This window comes from Haliotis asinina, chromosome 2 (genome assembly GCF_037392515.1).
Source record: "Haliotis asinina isolate JCU_RB_2024 chromosome 2, JCU_Hal_asi_v2, whole genome shotgun sequence".
NCBI classification, from domain to species: domain Eukaryota; kingdom Metazoa; phylum Mollusca; class Gastropoda; order Lepetellida; family Haliotidae; genus Haliotis; species Haliotis asinina.
This window is the reverse complement of record NC_090281.1, coordinates 89,675,127-89,696,314: the sequence shown is the minus strand read 5'-3', so window position 1 is coordinate 89,696,314 and position 21,188 is coordinate 89,675,127. Positions and strand designations below refer to the sequence as shown.

At 40.6% G+C, this 21,188-nt stretch overlaps 1 pseudogene; it reads right to left on the bottom strand.

Moving 5' to 3' along the window:
• Positions 1-7,368: 7,368 nt before the first annotated feature.
• Positions 7,369-20,721, bottom strand: LOC137272097 (matrilin-2-like; annotated as a pseudogene).
• Between the last annotated feature and the right edge of the window lie 467 nt (positions 20,722-21,188).

The window sequence follows — 21,188 nt, the reverse complement described above, 5'->3', positions numbered from 1 at the left end:
AGAACAAAGCTCAAAGCCGGTAACATTTACACAGTGTAATAGCGGTACTCATCTTCAGTTTAAGTATATATGTGTATGTTATTTGGAAACTCATCTTCAGTTTAAGTATATATGTGTATGTTATTTGGAAACTCGTTCCACTCTGGGTTCCATTTTGTATCTACCATATTCAATACGAAGAACTACGCCTTATGTTAGCCAAAGCCTGTCTATATTTCGTATATGTTAAATATGTTGTGTATTTCAGACCAAAGAGTAATTTTGATTACTGTTTTGATTTTGTGCTGTGTGATAAGCGCTGCTCGACGGTCTTGTTCATACCAAGGTGTTGATGTACATTGAAATTCGGTGATAACCGCAGTGATTTTCATCAAGACATTTTTTGAAGGAGAATACTGTTTACCATTTTGAAAAGTCTGGAGTAACATATTATATTTTTTATACCATATCGTGAAACTGGCAATTGAAAATGTATTACATCAATATTTAATATATCTTTAATTTGCATGAATGTAAGTGTCCAGTGTGATTTGAGATTGAGTTTTGAACTCCTGATGTCGTTTACACACGGTCATGTGGACAAACGTCCTATAGACCTATATATCTGACTCGTATAACATTGTAGGGACGAATTTGGTACCAAATATTGTGAACAAAAGACTGAAAGATAAGGGCTGAGGTTTGGATACAAGTGCTCCGAAAGATACTTCTGTTGCTGGCAGTGCTTCACCTTATACTTGTTTACCCAATGATACAAAAATAGCAAATGTTAATCTTTAACTCGTGTATCAGAGGCAAGATGTACCTCTGCCTATTGCATACGATAATACACTTCTGGTCAAAGTAATATTTATATCTAATAACCGTAGCCTGAGAGAAAATTAGATGACAACGTGAAGCATCTCCATAACCGTAACCTCATAAACAATATCCCGTGTCATATAAAAATTATTCATATTCATAGCCTTTACATCGTTGCTTTTGAAACTGTGAGCAGACTGAGTAGAACAGTCGAGGCACTGCATGCAGCGGGAGCGGTGCCGTTCTAACAGCTGAGTTTCTTAATATTCCGCTGTGTGTCGCATTGATATAACATTCTAATAACAACATTATACCACTTAGTTATTTTACATTGAAGATAAAAGAAAGTCAAACACTTTCTCAAGGGGGCATGTTTAAGCCATGCTCATTTTAATTTCAAGACCAGAACGAACAATAGGTGTGAGGAAATGTCTATCGTCAACATGCCGATCAGGAATATCATTTACCTGCGCGTTCACAGCAATTCGTTGCAGTCAGATCAAAAGACTATCACTTGCAACAGCAATTTGAGTAAAAGAATTATCTGACAACCCCATGGGTTCACTGATTAAGCAAACATAAGACTTGTGACTTTTAATCCCATAATCATTTAAGGACTAAATAGCTACTTCTCTCTTAAGAATGAAGATTTTTATGGATATCAACTTCTTTATTATGAGAGTTATTTATTCGGAGTTAATGCTTACTCCTTCATCAGGTGAATGAGAATGGGGTACAGAGCTATATTTATATGTACAGGTCAAAAATAATAAGTGACACGTGGAATGAATTAACAAAAGCTGGAAGCCAGTATAAACAGTATAAAGAAGTACTGATAGGAAGCCGACAGTTATGATAACAATGATGGAAGCCAATGGTAAGATTATGTTTACATAACACAGATTGGGGATTAAGGACGATGTACGTGATTGGGGATTAAGGATGGAAGCCAATGGTGATGACATACACATGATAGCCTTAGGGTTAAGGATGATGTACGGATGATGATGAGGATGTACATGGGTGGATTGGCTATATATTGGCACACTGTTGTGTAAACACTAATGAATTACATAGATGGAATGCACACAGATAGACACGATTAATTTATCAACAAGTCCCTTTGTAACAGTTTTTGTTGAAGTAGTTTTGTTTTGGCAAAGACTTGAGAATAACTGCGTGAGACTTACAGTATAAACAAAGTAAATGACTCGAGAACAGGATTAAATATCTATTTTCTGTGACATTTATCCATGACTTTTTCCTATAACTTTTTCCTTTGACTCAGTTAAAATACATAAGCTTTTAAATGATGAATGTGAAGTGAGTAAACCTAACGGGGCGCCTCATGAGCAAGTATATACAACTGTACATTCATATATTCGTGTCTAAATCAACATTGTCGACTGTCACGTTTCTCTTTGTAACCCTCTGATCGGCTCGACGGCTCACTGAACTCATTCATTGTTAATTGTGTTTCATTTGTGTGTTTAACCGTCATTGTACTAACCCGGATGTTGGCCTTACGCACAGCTCTTGTGCATCTACTTGATTGGTTGAAATTTCGTTTGCGGGTGAGAATTGTGCACGGTTGACAAAAAGGTTGATTTAAAGTAATTAAAGATCGAAATGAGCAGTTGTAATGGCGGGGTTTCATTTATAACGATGCCAGCAAGTGATTTTGCATTTGTACCCTATTAGAGTATATGTGACATTTAAGGTAAAGCCAGAGTCTTGATAAACGTCGTCATACGACACACAAACAACTTCGACCCACTAACTCTTCGCGAAATATATTGCGTAAAGCAATTTAGCAGTCGTTATACAGTGCAGTGAGAAGTATTTCTATCCATTGTGCATAAACGTAAGAATATGTGAGATGCGTCATTAAGAAAGAGCTGTTAAATTTTTTCTATTGTCTGTATGTGTTATCATTGCTTTCTTCAGGGGAAAGATCCACATATACGTATACGTAAAAAGGACAAAAAGCAAACTAAAAATAGAAAAGAATAACAAAACAAAACAAAGCAAAGCCAAACAAGAAACACCGGCAAGAGGCAACATAAAGCATGATACTGTAGAAAGACAAGAGGCAACATAAAGCATGATACTGTAGAAAGACAAGAGGCAACATAAAGCATGATACTGTAGAAAGGCAAGAGACAACATAAAGCATGATACTGTAGAAAGACAAGAGGCAACATAAAGCATGATACTGTAGAAAGGCAAGAGACAACATAAAGCATGATACTGTAGAAAGACAAGAGGCAACATAAAGCATGATACTGTAGAAAGGCAAGAGGCAACATAAAGCATGATACTGTAGAAAGGCAAGAGGCAACATAAAGCATGATACTGTAGAAAGGCAAGAAGCAACATTAAGCATGATACTGTAGAAAGGCAAGAGACAACATAAAGCATGATACTGTAGAAAGGCAAGAGGCAACATAAAGCATGATACTGTAGAAAGACAAGAGGCAACATAAAGCATGATACTGTAGAAAGGCAAGAGGCAACATAAAGCATGATACTGTAGAAAGGTAAGAGGCAACATAAAGCATGATACTGTAGAAGGGCAAGAGACAACATAAAGCATGATACTGTAGAAAGGCAACATAAAGCATGATACTGTAGAAAGGCAAGAGGCAACATAAAGCATGATACTGTAGATGGGCAAGAGGCAACATAAAGCATGATACTGTAGAAAGGCAAGAGGCAACATAAAGCATGATACTGTAGATGGGCAAGAGGCAACATAAAGCATGATACTGTAGAAAGGCAAGAGACAACATAAAGCATGATACTGTAGAAAGGCAACATAAAGCATGATACTGTAGAAAGGCAAGAGGCAACATAAAGCATGATACTGTAGATGGGCAAGAGGCAACATAAAGCATGATACTGTAAAAAGGCAAGAGGCAACATAAAGCATGATACTGTAGATGGGCAAGAGGCAACATAAAGCATGATACTGTAGAAAGGCAAGAGACAACATAAAGCATGATACTGTAGAAAGGTAAGAGGCAACATAAAGCATGATACTGTAGAAGGGCAAGAGACAACATAAAGCATGATACTGTAGATGGGCAAGAGGCAACATAAAGCATGATACTGTAGAAAGGCAAGAGGCAACATAAAGCATGATACTGTACAAAGGCAAGAAGCAACATAAAGCATGATACTGTAGAAAGACAAGAGGCAACATAAAGCATGATACTGTAGAAAGGCAACATAAAGCATGATACTGTAGAAAGGCAAGAGGCAACATAAAGCATGATACTGTAGAAAGGCAAGAGACAACATAAGCATGATACTGTAGATGGGCAAGAGGCAACATAAAGTATGATACTGTAGAAAGGCAAGAGGTAACATAAAGCATGATACTGTAGAAAGGCAAGAGGCAACATAAAGCATGATACTGTAGAAGGGCAAGAGGCAACATAAAGCATGATACTGTAGAAAGACAAGAGGCAACATAAAGCATGATACTGTAGAAAGGCAAGAGGAAACATAAAGCATGATACTGTAGAAAGGCAAGAGGCAACATAAAGCATGATACTGTAGAAAGGCAACATAAAGCATGATACTGTAGATGGGCAAGAGACAACATAAAGCATGATACTGTAGAAAGGCAAGAGACAACATAAAGCATGATACTGCAGAAAGACAAGAGGCAACATAAAGCATGATACTGCAGAAAGACAAGAGGCAACATAAAGCATGATACTGTAAATGGACAAGAGGCAACATAAAGCATGATACTGTACAAAGGCAAGAGGCAACATAAAGCACGTCATCAGCGACTGTGTCGAGTGCCTTCATTAAATATATAAGCTAATTCTGAACAAACTATATAAATAATTATTGGTTCAGGATGTCTTTGAGTTTAGGGTAACGCAATGGTGTTTGCGGTCTTTCGGATAATGGTTATAGAACTTGTAAGGCTTTGAAAATATTTACAATCTTAGTGAAGTTCACGTTTAGTCAAAGATCGTACTGATAGGTTTTATTAGACTCTGCTTTTAGTAGAAATTTCTAGTGGATGTTTCATGCAAAGCTATCTATACTGAGTCAAAAAAGAAGAAAAAACAAAACAAAACACAAAATGTATTTTTTAAAAATATAATTTTTCTCTGATGATACATCTATGTATCCGAAATGGGATTCCTATCTTTCGACTCTAAGAAAAACGTTAGCAAAACCCACTCAAACCCATCTAATTACGTTAGTGCCAAATCAGGTTTTGCACGTGCAGTTGATCACGTGATCCTCGCATCGAAGTTTTCTTAATTTGCACGTGTTTGCATTGGCCTCAAGAATTGAAAAACAAGTTTTAAACCACAGTTCTAACGGTACTTTAAATGTCACGATTGTCAAATGCGCAACGTGAACGTGCCGTTGGCATGTTGCAAGCGGGAAGATCAGTTATTGACGTCGCAAGAGCAATGGGATGCAGCCGTCCTACTGTGTATGACTTGCGAGGTCGTCTAGAATTAACTGGCACCACTTCGGATCGCCCAAGGTCGGGTCGCCCAAGTGTGACGTCATGATCAGAAGACCGTCAAATCGCCCTACGTCACCTACTTGGCAGATTTCTGCCGGCTACACGAACCAGGGCTGAGATGTTTCCAGGTCGATTGTCCTCACAGACCATTCGAAATCGTTTGCAGGCTGCCAATCTCCATTCTCGATGTCTATATCGTGGGCTACTATTGACGCCGTTTCATTGACGTCAGCGTCTGATGTGGGCCCAACGTCACCTCCGATAGACCTAGAGAGACTGGAAATCGAATCGTCTTTAGCGATGAATCCAGGTTGCAGGCATAGAGTCTGGAGACCACGTCGTGAACGGTATGCCCAATGTTGTGTACAGGAAGTCGACAGATTCAGGGGCGGAAGTTGCATGGTGTGGGGTGTTTTCTGTGGGAACAACCGTTCTCACAGCTGCTGCTTACCTCGAAAAGGTGCTCAATTCTGAACCTAACTCATGGCCTAGGTCTACAGTTCCAGTATGATAATGCTCGGCTGCATACCGCGATGTTGACACGAAATTTCCTCCAAAACGCTTGAATCAACGTCATGGACTGGCCATCGATGTTCCCTGACCTTAATCCAATAGAACACGTTTGGGATGCTCGTGGGAGAAGGCTTCGTGGTGTTAGGAAAAAACCTCAGAATTTACAGGAAGTTGGCGCTGCCTTGCAAGAGCAATGGTGCAGAATCCCCAAGCATCAGGCAGTCGATGAGGAGGCGGTGTTTGGCAGCGGTGAATGCGCGGGGCGGCAATACACAACACAGACCTGAGAAATTTCGAAATTGCATTCTTGTGACTTGACATTCTGTATACCCATGATTTGGAACGGCGATGTAGCCTAATGGAACTGATTGTGGCACTGTCAGTGTATCGAGTACATTGCACAGATCTCAGCAATGAAATAACAGTTTAACCATCCTTACCATCTCTTGTTCTTTTATAGTGCCCTGAAGAAAGAATATGATGTTTCTTTTTTGACTCAGTATATATTAATTTCCAGAAGACAGATATCAGTGTCATCAGCTGATCGGATGAGCCAGATGTTGAGAAAAGAAAATGTGCGGACCTCAACACAATCCCTGAAGACAACCCCGATCTAACATCACGGTACACAATGCATAACAATGGAAGACATACACTTTTGTCATCTTACATTAGACATGTGATAATGATTAGTAGAATATGTCATCCAACCGAAGGACCAGCAAGTCCGATACGTCACCTGCTGGTGGGTCAAACTAGCCCTAGGGTGTGAACGTGAATGCAAGCGCGTACGTGCGTGCTTGTGTGTTTACGCTTGTCTCATATCATATTTTGCATGTATTTTCTTGCACCGAGATCATGTAATGGAGTCTGTCTGGGATATTTCTCATTTAAAACGCAAAGTCTACATCAAGTACTGCTAGGTCAAGAAGTGTTACAATTAAAGTTTTATTGTAGGGCTACGTCATCAAAGTAACCATCTTATGTCATGTTTTTTCTGACCCCAGCTAAACATGCTAGCAGCCATGCATGTGTTCCTGGAACTACTTTTATCAGTGGTAGCATAACAAGCTTATGTATATGTTACATCCATTCAGTGTAAGTTCCTATTGCGTATATTGCGACTGTCGTTGCTATCGACAACACAGCTTCCCCATTTCACGTAATGGATAGTAAATGTTTTTTACTGTCCTATTCACAGAAACCCAAATGGTCCCATTCGGGATTCGAACCCGCACTTTCAGAACTACGATGTAGTGCATGCTATGGCATTGTAGAATGTGTGAAACAACAAACCACCTTCAATTTTACATACCATGCCGTAATGTATGACGGATACAACAGCATAAAGTTGTAACACTACCATAATTTCAATTGTATACCAATTGTGACTACAAACATTATGCAGGGAACCAAAGAACGTAATAATTTCGCTCACAGCAACAGAGAAAACTGAGAAAAGATTCTATACGAGTAATATATAAGAAATATTTTGAGTTTGCAATCTTTATTTCACTGGGACAGTTACAAATAGTTCATTGGACTTTGCTTTAAACTGGCTTTTTACTGTCGCAGGGGTCAAAAAGCAGAGCCGTGATAGCACTTAAGGCCTCATCCACGCCATATACGTGATTTGGAATTGGTTCAGATGCGATCTTCGTGACAGCAGCTGTGTCCACATACGGCGTCACCGTCACCACAAACACCTCCGCCATTCTTTGTAAGTATGCCAGTATGGTTTGGGTCTCGCTTCCATCGTCTTTGTATTTGCCGTCGGTGATGAACAGAACCACGTTTCTGGCTTGTGGCCGATCCCCATACTCCTGTCGGAAGACATTTCCCAGGGCCACTTTGGCAGCGGGCGTTAGATAGGTGCCACCCCCTGTGACAGCCTGGGAACGTATGGCTGAAAGAACACTTTTTTGTTGACATGTGCATTCAACTTGAAGCCAACGTGTGGCTTTGAGGCAAAGGTAATATATGCGACATTGTTGCTTTCTCTGCTGACATCCATGCCCAAGACAAAGTTGTTGATGAAGTTGCGCGCCGTACCATTATCATGTTTCTCAACAGACGAAGAAACATCTTCTATAATGAGAATATCAAGAGGACCACCTTTACACTCTGCAACAAAGAACGTATATACTGTATTCATTTAACTTTCAGGTTAGATAGATGTAAGGATATGTGAACTGGAACCACGGTTACATTACATGATAGATACACCTTGGGCCCCATTCGTTCTTGTAACATATTTCTATCAATGATTTTCTCTCGCTCAGACTTCAACGATTGTCAGAATGATTCTTCGTAATGTGATTTAAACGTACATCAGATCAAAATTTGAAAGATAGGCCCTCAAACGAGCTTTCGGATCATAAGATAGGAAAGGGTGTATATTAAGCTTGAGTTGGGTGCTCGTAGATTACAAACAGATCCTGCTTGCATTTAAGAATGGTAAACAGTAAGTGAACCACAGTGAAATCTGTCCCGACGGCCAACTTCGATCGAGTCATGCGCAATGGACAGAAAACGAAGGTATAGTCATGAAACGGCCTGGGTTTGTTTATCATAATGCAATCCACATTAAAAACTCACCTAAGCAGACTACTCCATGATACGTCCGTGAGTAAAATCCGTAAACATCCCTGTCTGCACATTTATGTAAGAGGGCGACATGGGGAAATTCACAATCTGATTTCGTTGAGACATCGCACATGCCTATCATATTAGCGCTCCTCCCTGCAAAACAAAACAAAACAAAAAGACCTTATGAAAACACATATGGGTCCATGTGGCATTGGATAAATCAAAAGTTGTAAATGACTTATCAAGTCCATATAAGGACGGAAATATTAATTCTGTATCTGATCGGTTTTCAGTGAGCATAAGCTAGGCAAGCGACTTGCATACCAGTCTTCAGCAGTTCATTCAAAACGTAGTCGGTACCGGGATCGTCCCACGGCTGTATATTGTCAACTGGTGGAATCGTCGTCAATATTCATGTCAGTCTTGCCGCTAGAAAGACTTCCAAATTGAAAAGGTTGTACATATGTGATATTATGTCAATCTAGTATTCCATCCAAATCCAGGGCTGACCTCGTGGATTGATTTATTTGCTAAACTAGAAGCCCGCCTCAGTAAGCGAACAGACACGGCACCACTGTATTTTCCGTGTTTGAGCGACTCTCGAGTATGACGTCACACGAAATGGCGAAATGCTTTCGAGGGACGTACGTTTTAGATTCACAATACAAGCTGTATGGTGAAATATTACTGTTTATAACTCTATTTTGTGTATATTATATCCATTAAGGTGTTCATTAAGATCAAAATGTAAAGAATGTGTTGTGACCCTTTCAAAAATACTCCAAAATAAAAGCTTATAACATTTTATTAACGACATTCTCAAGAATAAATACCGCCCCTTCTCTTACCTGCCGGTATGCCCAAGCTGCCAGTATCTCGAAGGTGTGGGTCAAAACGTAAATCGTAAATGTGTTCACTTGTTCATACACAGCTGAACTAAGAGTTCGCGATGTGTAGATATAAAAATAATTATATCGCCGGTGCGGCGTAACATTTGAACCTACTCACTTACACAGTCGAAATTGGACCAGACAGTTCCATGACTGATGTCATCAATACCGATCTACGTCACTGCGATAGAACGTCACAGGATTGTAAAATTTACAGAGCATCTAGGAATAAGCTTTAAATAATAAGCGAGTGCAGGATAACGTTCACCCCAGAGGTGTTTTGGTTTGATTTTCGAGTTTGAGGACGTATTAAAATTAATATAATGGGTGTTATGTCGTGGAAATCAGGCAGGATGTGTGGGGAAATGTATAATTGAGAGGTACGTGTGCATAGTTTCGAATGTCACCGAATTCTTAGGGTACATTTCAGCTTGAAATCGGAAGGAGTCGATGTCTGCACGACAATCCAATATGGCAGCTGTTGCTCCTTGACTGTATTAATATATACGACGTGCGTGTAGATCTACGGTCTATGTTTAACCTACAGTGCGATATAGGGTTCCTGTGATTCATTCCCATATATCTCCCAATTCCGACAATCGCACATTGACAGTACAGTTCCCCTATTGTTTTGAATAGTATACAATGTTATCAAACAGTTCGTCACTATTTTCTTTTGTAGGACTTAATATGTTAATAAAATAGTCCTGTAGGACATCAACTGACAGTTGGCACTTGGGTTTTTTCTTTTATATAGTTCTTTCTTGTTAGAACAGCACTTCATAAAATTCTGTTTTGCCCGTATGTAATTTTGTAGATTTTCACCACACCTGTATCGTTGGAAACGATAAATGATAATACTTTTCCATTTTAATAATTATACATTCCTGGTCAAACCACGGTAGCTGGTGTCTGTTAGATTTAGAACAGTTGGTCAGTTTAGCACATGATGTGAAAACATCTCTCCTTAACTCGAGTCTCCGCGTCCTCCCGTGTCTCACATGCAATTGCTCCGTCGTGACAGAGATTCAAATTTGTCTATTTTCTTCTCCGTGTGTTCAAGTTTTTCTTGGAGTTTGGCGCTGTCCTCTTCCAGTTTATGGAGTTTGTTGCTGTATTCGGAAGTGAACAAATCCATCTTCAGCACAAGGGAGATAATCTGTGAACTGATCAGGTCATGGATGGCGGACAGCCTAGGTCCACTAGTTTAATGGGTTCTTCACTGATAGTGGATAGACAGGTTCGTGTTTGTATGCGATAGTCGGTGAAGTCTTTAGGAGTCCTGGGTTAGGTTCTACGTCACCACACGTAACTGTTAGTATCATGGCTAGGATAGCTAGTCTTAGTCTCGGTGTTACACACACACGCACACACACACACACACACACACACACAGAAAGAGAGAGAGAGAGAGAGAGAGAGAGAGAGGAGCGACTCTTCGTCACCCCTTTCTCTCTCTTTCCCTCCCCAGGGAGAGGGTTTCTGTTGTATGACACTTTACAGCGGAATTTCAAACCGGACAAGAAAAGAGTGAATGAGTTTAGTTCTACGCCAAAGTCAACAATATTTCAGTTACATGGCGGCGATCTGTAAATAATCGAGTTGGTTACTGAAGGTCAATATTCTAACCCGGACATTCACGGGTTCAGGTCAAGAAGTGATGAATCGAAAGTGCAGTGAAGAGGCAGAGTGTTTAAAAGACTGTTTATCAAATAAGATGTGACGTGACAGAATGAACTTACCGACAGCATAAATGGGATTCAAGGCTGAACAAGAGCCCACTGGTGGTGCGTGGTCCAACAATGCCATGCCTCTCGGCACATCGTACCAGCCTCGACCATAAGATGTATCTCGAGTGGATTGAGTTTCATCTCTGTCATCAACTTGACGTTTTTCGAAATACGGTAACATCGTGCTGTTTCTGCAGGGATCTACAATACAAAAAAGTACGTCAATTTTACATGAACGCCCTGGGTAGCAATGTTTCGTATTTCCAGCTATATATTATGGTGACTTTCTGGTATTTATGTAACTGAGCGCTCATATCAGGACAAGGGAACTGAGGCCCTGTAACCGCGTACAGTAAGACTCCTATACCAGGCCTGAAGATCCGTTACCGAGTACAGAAACACGCCTCCATCAGTTTTGAAGATCTGTAACCGACTACAGGAGCACGCCTGTATCAGGTCTGAGGATCTGTAACCAAATACAGTATTACTCCTATGCCAGGCCTGAAGATCTGTAACCGAGTACAGTATCACGCTTTCATCAGGTCTGAAGATCTGTAACCGGGTACAGGAAAGATTTGTAACCGAGTACAGTAACACGCCTACACCAGGGCTGAAGTTCTGTAACCGAGTACAGCAACACGCCTACACCAGGGCTGAAGTTCTGTAACCGAGTACAGTAACACGCCTACACCAGGGCTGAAGTTCTGTAACCGACTACAGTAACACGCCTACACCAGGGCTGAAGATCTGTAACCGACTACAGTAACACACCTACACCAGGTCTGAAGTTCTGTAACCGACTACAGTAACACACCTACACCAGGGCTGAAGTTCTGTAACCGACTACAGTAACACACATACACCAGGGCTGAAGATCTGTAACCGACTACAGTAACACACCTACACCAGGTCTGAAGTTCTGTAACCGACTACAGTAACACACCTACACCAGGGCTGAAGATCTGTAACCGACTACGGTAACACACCTACACCAGGGCTGAAGTTCTGTAACCGACTACAGGAACACGCCTACACCAGGGCTGAAGTTCTGTAACCGACTACAGGAACACACCTACACCAGGGCTGAAGATCTGTAACCGACTACAGTAACACACCTACACCAGGTCTGAAGTTCTGTAACCGACTACAGTAACACACCTACACCAGGGCTGAAGATCTGTAACCGACTACGGTAACACACCTACACCAGGGCTGAAGTTCTGTAACCGACTACAGGAACACGCCTACACCAGGGCTGAAGTTCTGTAACCGACTACAGGAACACGCATGTATCAGGTTCCATCATGGCCTTTCTGTCCATTTGCTTCATGGCTTGATATTATTTGCTCACCTACCAAAATCAGGACGATACAACCACCTGCAGCTCCAACATTATGGAATGTATCTCTTGTTTCAAACGATCGAAGTTAAGTGTTTTAAGTAAATAAGTTGAGTCCGTTAATCGTTACTTTTGATCTTATGAGGATGACTTCCGATTGCGCGACTGCAGTTTTCAGTTGCAACAACCAGCTTTGACAGTTCGAGACAAAAGGGTAAATTTGTACTTGTTAGAGCCTTTGGGGACCCTAAAATGAGTTCGACACAACCGGGAATTCGACACATCTAGTTCGACACATCAGGGTAAAAATAATGATAAATATAAGGAAATCGGCAGGGACCGAGATGTCAGTTCGATACATCCGAGAATTCGTCTCAACCGAGTTCGAGACAATGGGGTTCGACTGTATAGCAGTGCGTACTTCTTCATGCTGTACAACTGACTTGGCCTCAAGCAGAAATTACTTATAATTATGGCAAGGGTGTGTAGATTAAATTCACCGTCAATAAGGAGCGGCGGTGTAGTCTATTGGTTAAAGTGTTCGCTCATCATTCTGAAGACACGGTTTTCGATTTCTCAAATGGGTACAATGTGCGAAGCCCATTTCTGGTGTTCCCCAGTTGCTGGAATGTTTCTAAAGCGGCGTAAAACCGTACCCACTCACTCACAGTATATAAACACAAGTACCGCCGCTACTTGTTCATGGCCCCACAGAAAATGTCTAAATAAATTTTGACTTACGTGTTACCTCTTTGGTTCTTGTATTTCAGTTAAAGATGAATTATTTAAGGTTATAGTGGCATGGTTGGGTTGTTATTTTACGTTATGTAGCCGCGGTCTGTATGGAATTTGTACTAGATTCGCCTATATCGGATGATGAATTCACAAATGCAATTTCACAACTAAAATGTGGAAAAGCAGCTGGTCCTGATAGCATCATTATTGAAATGCTTAAATGTTTCTGTCTATCTATCGGTTAATTAAGACTAAACTAACATACTCATATTTAGATTGGGAGGCGGTGAACTTAAAATGTTGTGGCCATGGCTTGGTTCGACGTGCAAAGAAAGCTACGATTTCAATTTTATCTATCTCCCAGGAATGTGGAATGGTGGACTGTTTACTCCAAATATATTTTTCAATTTTTTTGATGCCCAGGTACAACCCATTTTATTATTTGGATCGGAAGTGTGGAGATTTCAACGCTACGACGACTTGGATAGATTCCATCTTATGGCCTGCAAAAAGTTCTTATGTGTTGGACCCACCACTCCAAATTGCATGGTTTACGGTGAATGCGGGAGACACCCCGTGTATATTACTTCACAAATACGATGCCTTAAATACTGGTTTAAAATTCTGATAATGCCTGAAAGTCGTCTACCAAATATGTCGTATAATATGATGGTTCATCTAGATAATATGGGTAAAACATCATAGGCATCACATATAGGAAATCTTCTGTTTTCTCATGGGTATGGACTGGTATGGATAAGCCAGGGTGTTGGGGATGTCGTTATGTTTTTGAAAGAATTTCGTGATCGAGTGGTAAATATGTTTTATCAGGAATGTCATTTCACTCTAGAAAGTAGCTCTAGTTGTGAATTATATAGAACATTTAAAACTCTAATACAACCTGAACTGTATTTATCTAAACTAATTTTTAAGTGTAATAGAAACATATTTCCCAAATACAGGACAGGCTTGTTGGACATAGTGGTAAATAGAGGCAGAAAACTGTCCATCCCAAAATCAGAAAGAATTTGTCCTTTATGCAGTTCTTCAGTTGAAGATGAAGTACATTTTACCCTTGATTGTCCGTTTTATGAAGAATTACGTTACAAGTATATCCCTGAATATCTATCGAAACCATCATTGACAGCCTTTACTGGTATATTAACAACTAATAATGAATCCACCCTTCATAGCCTAGCTCTCTATGTTAAAGATCACGTATACACTAGGGAGTGCAAATGCATAAATCACTCATTGACATCGTTATAAATGAATCCCTGTCATTAAAACTGCTCATTTCGATCTTTAATTACCTTACATCGACCTTTTTGACAGCAGTGCACAATTTTCAGCCGCAAACGAAATTTCAACATTGCATTTATTCGTCGTAACGAGCACAATTTGTCATGTCCTAACGTATATCCCTACAACATGTATCACAACGCTGTATGCAACTCTCTTGCATAAGGGTCGGTGGCCTAAAATACAAAAAACGATTGTCTTGTCTTGTGGTTACCTTTATGGTTCTTGTATTTCCGTTAGAGATGAATTATTTAAGGTTATAGTGGCATGGTTGGCTTGTTGCTTAACGTTATGTAGCCGAGGTCTGTAAATGATTGAGTCTGGACGAGACAAAGCAGTGATAAACAACATCAGCATTGATCCAGGAACTGGGATACAATGGCATGTGTCAATCAAGTCAGCTAGCATCACACTACCGATGCTACTGATCGTCCTTGGTTTGCTGAAGAGAAATTCTGTGTCTCATTTTCACATGTCATTTGATGTTACAAGTAGAAAGCACACCCATCTCCTTCACAGGTAGGTCCTGAAAACCCATCCGGACAACGGCAGGAAATACCATCCCGAGTGTTGGTACAGATTCCTCCATTCTTACACGGCCGGAGCATACAGACATCGGGTTCTAAAAAAATGACGTTGTAATAAGCGGGTATAACTTTTGACGTTTTTTGGTTAAAGAAACCTTCAGAAATCTGCTTTTAGTTTAAATACATCTTGTAAGTCATGTGTAAATTTGTCTTACGAATGAGTTGCCACTGGCACAGGGGTACACTGAAATGTAAGTGGGGGTACATTGGAAGCAATAGAAGAGCGCTTGGCCAATCAGAAAACGGCATTTACGTGAGAGGAAAAATAATTAATTGGGTACAACCATATACTAAGGAAAGTTACATAAAGAAGTATGCACGAGATGACAATTGTATAAGTTAGGTCCTATTGCATCGGTAGATATCCATTTTCAAGGTTGCCGAGACGTTCAGCTTCCCCAGCCGATGATGTCAAACACAGGCTGGAATGGCTGTCCACACGAAATGTGGAGTTGCCCCCAAAGTAACTCCATTTCCTCAACGGACAGTGAAAGAGGAACAAGTGGCACATAAGAAAAGGTAAGTTTTCCCTCGCGTTTTCATTAGTTTGCATGTATATCAAATTTTGCCATTTGGTAGAGGGGTCTAGAAATCTACAGATCTTTCTGTAATAGCTTGACACCCTCTACATCTATTTGGTAACTTGGAGAGGGAGGGGGGAGGGACATGGTGATGGCGTGCATTGGAAACGATCTTCTTAATAAAAGTTAAATCACAATAAAGATGGATGTTTGCACTGGAAATAGGTGCGGAAACTATACCATACTGCTCATCTTGGGGAACGAGCTTCCTTGATACGGTTATTTATGGCCCACGGGCCTTTCCACGAAGCGATCTCAGCGCCACGAGTGTCGTTAGTCTGTGTTAAAGTATGAGAGTTACGATCACCACAGTGACAGAGGTGCTATAGCGCTTATCCATGCGCCAGTTACATAAGAGTTATGAATTATACTTACGAAAACAAAACACACTCCCTGCAACATCAGTGTGTAGTTGATATACGTGGAAATAAGGGCACTCGGCTGTCTCAATCTCTATTTGTTTGAAGCAGGTGCTTGTCTCGTTTTGGATACACATCACGGAGGTAGTATTTCCTTTTGTTTCTAGAACATAACAGGTCCATATGCCATGATCAACCGAAACACATGTAATGAGTAAGCGAGTATAGTATTACGCCACTTTATGTAATATTCCGGCAATATCAGTGCGGAGGATACCTAAATAAGTTTCAGGCAGTTTACTGATCTGAAGATTGGAACCCAGGTGACGAGCGGACGCTTCACCACTAGGCCATCTCAAAGTCCCAGCAACACATATAGGATATCACTGCAAGAAGCAGTTAGGTTGATGCGGTCAAGTATTCAGGTGTATTACAATGTTAGAATGTACATGCCAAAACACTGCTAATGCCAGAATGCTGATAAACATACATATCTTGAATTTTGGCTTATCCATTAAAGAACCGTGGTTTGCAACTGCATGTTTCACTTCAGACACAGTGTAGACCATATGGAATAGGACGTTTGTTTGTATATGTCAGTGTCAGAACTGGTAGATTATACTTGACCTGGTCAGCCGTAACTACACTATGAGGACCCCTGCATCGAAGCCCTTATCTCGATAAGGAAGCAAAGTGACCTAACATATAGCGTCGTTTGACCAGTTGAGGCAGTTTGCACCCGTGCGATGAATGACATTACGCAAACTGTCAGCGCTCAAGGAGAGTTAGAGTAAATCAAGGAAGTGAGTGAGTGAGTTTTTTTATTCCGCACTCAGCAAAAAACCAGCTGGAGGGCGGCGGTCTGTAAACAATCGAGTCTGGACCAGATAATTATAGAGATCAACAAAATGAGCATCGATCTGTGCAATTGGGAATCGATGACATATGTCAAACAAGTCAGCGAGCCTGATCACCCGATCCCGTTAGTCGCCTCTTACAAGCATTGTCGCCTTTTACGGCAAGCATGGGTCTAGAGTAAGATAAAGTCAAATATATATTGGAGAGTAGTTTCGAATTTTAGTGAAAACTAGATGAAAAACCCCTAGTAATTATGTAATAAAATATGATACTGTTACATTTGTTTTATATGTAGGGTGTTGGCTAGCCTAGTGGTTAAATCGTCTGCTCGTCACGGCGAAGGCCTGGGGTTCGATTCCCCATGTCGGTACTAAGTGAGATGGAGATTTCTGGTGTTGTCCTTGGTGGTATTGATGGGACATTGTTAACAGCGGCGTAAAAGTAGCTCACTGACTCGTTGTTTTAAATGTGACCAACATGCCTATATGTATGTTCGCATAAACACTGACACGTCTAAAACGTGTGTTGTTAAGATAATCAGTAGCATCACGAGAAAATAAGCATGACATCGTGTTATAGCTGGAACATTGCTAAACTGTGAGATTAAACTCTGTGAATGTAGTTCCTGATACGGATAAAGTGGTTCCTGTTTTACAACAAGTCGTCATATTTATCTGACTGCGTGGTCGAGTATTTTTGTGGAGAGGGACAAACAAATTCTTTATCACAACCCCCCCAAATAACCCACAAGTATACGTGTTGACACACACATGAGCTGAAATGACACATTTTTTTACGAAATATTATTCCAAACAACAAACCATTTTCATGTACCAGTTTGAAAGTATTTGTGTTGGGTGATATTACCTTTTCTCCAGATTGGATATTTGCCACCACAATGACCTACACCAGGTGGATAATCCAAGAGAGACCCATGATGCAAGTAGTAGACACCTGGTTCCAGTCTTGAGTCGTCTATATCTTCACCTTTCATAAAGGGCCATCGTTTGTAATCGTCTTGCAATGCAGAAAAGGTCCCCTTGCACAGGTCTGAGCAATAAATAAAACTTCTTGAACAGAAGGAAACATATGTTTTCGTTTTTAACTTGGGTCAACTCGCACGAATACAAACGTTGGGTTTAATATCTCGCGTTTCGTGGACACAGCTGACGACAGCGTTGATCAGTTTAACGTTGTGATTTTGCTGGCCATGTTGCCGAGGAGCGAATACGTCCATATAGATCTCCAGCCAGTAGTTACTAATAATATTGGTTCCATTATCGGGGAAACATTTACATCATACAAGCTTTCTCATCATTCACACGGCGAATGTGCAGCGTGGGGGATTTTTTTTCACTGGGTTTACTGTTTTGTTTCGGTTTTGGTGTTTTAAATGTCACACATAATTATTTTGACTTTTCCTTTACTCTATACATGGGGAATACGAACTGCCTCATTCCCACTTTCACTTTAACGTATGTCTTATAACTCATCTTTTGGTCACATAAAACGTTTCTTTTAACCCATGACAAATAATGGCATCTGACGCATCGTCAGAGCGTTCCATGTGGAGCAGTGATATGTGACGAGAACAAATTAATTCACAAATTTAAATTACACTAGTGTAATATACTTTATTTTCATTGGTCGATGACGCTTTAACAAGTTTCCACGTCACCCGTACCAGGAGAGTGACAAATGGATAAAATATTTCCCGCTGCAACGGATCTTCGACGAGACGTTGTTACGTTAACAATCGTATGACGTCATATTGTGGCGCATGAGGTGCCGGTAGTTTTAAACCGTTCCATTCGCTGTTTTTTAGTTCTCTGGGTACACATTTATTTCACCGACTTTCGTCAACTTAAACTATTATACATTAAATCGCTTGCACACTCAAACATAACTAACCCTTTTATTAACAGTTTTAAGCTGTCAAAATATGTTTCATTGATTTTAAAAATCAACTCGAGAAACAGACGCCATTGTATGGCATATAGTCAGAAGCAAGCTTATCGATCTTAAAAATACTCCCAACCTGCTCGGGTGACACTGCTACAAAGAGGCGTCTTACCCTCTAAAGAAACATACAACTTAGTCTTGTATAGAAACGGGCTGCGTCTGTCCAGCTTTATGCATCGTAAGACGCTCTTTGGTTTGTTGCGTGTGTTTTGCATCATGGTAATCAGAAGTGTATTAAAGCATCACGATTAAGCTCATGCGGGGTAAAGGAGAGCAGTGCGGGAACACGTACTGCTTGACAAGTATAAGATGAGACACGACCTGACAAATGACCCCAATTTACATATATGGGAACGCCCACCAGAACATTCCATTTGAAACAAGAGGGAAACAGGTTGTCGTCTAAATATTGAAAAGTTCAATTTCCTCGTGCGAATCGTGATGGTGTCATGCTGAACTAAATCGCTCTGCGAGACACGTGTTAAACAGTAACGGTATCGATTTCACTCCACGGTCAGCATGTATTGCACGTGCCTAATCGCCAATCTTTTTGTAGGAAGCAAGTGTATTCGTCCAACTTACTTGTCACAAAGGCATTCAGTGCGCTGGCTCATCTAATACTTCTCAAGCAGTAAGTGTCCAGGTGCCACTCTGGGGTGAGTTGTTAAACTCCATTATTTCAAAACCAAATGCTTTTGAAGTACCTATATATGTAAAGTTAACACGATCAAATCTTGAGTTAAATTCCCTACCGTCAATGGCCGACGTCAGTTGAAGCAGCGCTAGGATAAGCAGCGGTGTTCTGATCCTTGTCTACAACATAGAATGTGGGTATGCTACGTATTTGACATAATGATCTTTTATATTATCTATCAGAAAAAAATGACAATGTGTGATAACATTTGTGAAGATGACAAGAATATAAATAATACATAAGGAGCATTACGGAACATTAGACCACTGGTCATGGATAGGTATACTATTATATTTCCTTATGATGGAAATCAAACATTGTCCCCACCTTCATCCAGTATCATTGTAGTAGTCATGATCATCATCATCGTCATCAATCATTAGTCATCACCAATCATCATTCATCACCCATCATCATCACCACCACCACCACCACCACCACCACCACCACCACCATCATCATCATCATCATCAAGTAATCAAGATCATTTTAAGAATGGAGGCTAGAGGCCTATATGGGGCGGTGGAAATCGTTCACTCGGCGCCTAGAAGACCCTTGCAGATCCAGGTTAGAATTGATTTTCAGTAACATGTGACATCGATCTGGTCGACCAAGGGCGACAACTGTGTCAAAAGACCGTTTCATCAGAACGACTGACTGTGTTATGGAACAGTGGCCATGGTATCTCTCAAATTGGAGATGAGTTTCGCAGAGTTACAAACCCGTGAAGGTCCGGGTTACAATTGTTCTTCAGCAAACCGTATTTGCCCTAAGAGGCGACTAACCGGATAGGGTGGTCAGGCTCGCTGACTTGGTTTGCACGTGTCATCGTATACCAACTGCGTAGATCAATGCTGATGCTATTGATTACTGGATTGTCTGGTCCAGACTCGATTACGTACACACCACCGTCATATACCCGGAATATTGCTGAGTGTGGTGTAGAACTAAACTCACTAACTCAAAAGACCAGGGTTCGATTTCCCCACATGAGAACAATGTGTGAGATCTATTTCTGGTGTGTATTGCCGGAATATACCGAATCGGTCTAAATCACGTCATGTTCTCCTTCCTGAGAAATGCTTAGAAGGATGCGCATAACGTTAAACAACCAACAAACGTTAAACAAAGACTCAACATCTTCCCGAGAAACCAATGACTGCCCCGTTCCCTTTTCGACATCCCTCGATTTTTCGGGGCATTTCTTAAGCTTAACTACATCAACCTACCCTTCTGTAGCTCTGTCTTCTGTCTGGCTGAATACAATATTGGGGCATATTTATGCTGGCTACATTAATTAGATTTGATACCGATGAAATATCAGAAGGTCAGACTGGTAATATATATCTTCTTCTTCTTATTTTATAATATTCATTTATTTTCTTGTTCGAAACCAGTGTGAAGGATACTCTGCTTAACTTACAGTCACCCTAAGCATATTCGTTTACCATTATTTGTAATTTATGTCTTAATACAGTCATTAAACGGAGGGACGTCTCGATCAACAGCGACTTTAATTTAATTAATCCCGTTTTGTAATATTAAATATTGTCGGCCATTGGTTTCTTTCTTCGGTTATTCCAATCTCGACAAATGGTGTATATATACGGGATACAGTGTTTTCGTAGACTGAGCCAGTTCGTAGACGCGGTGATTTCGTAACCCAGACTGTTTCGCAGACGGTGATTTCGTAGACGTGTATAACTAATTGAATAATATTATTCTGCAAGCATATAATTTAGAT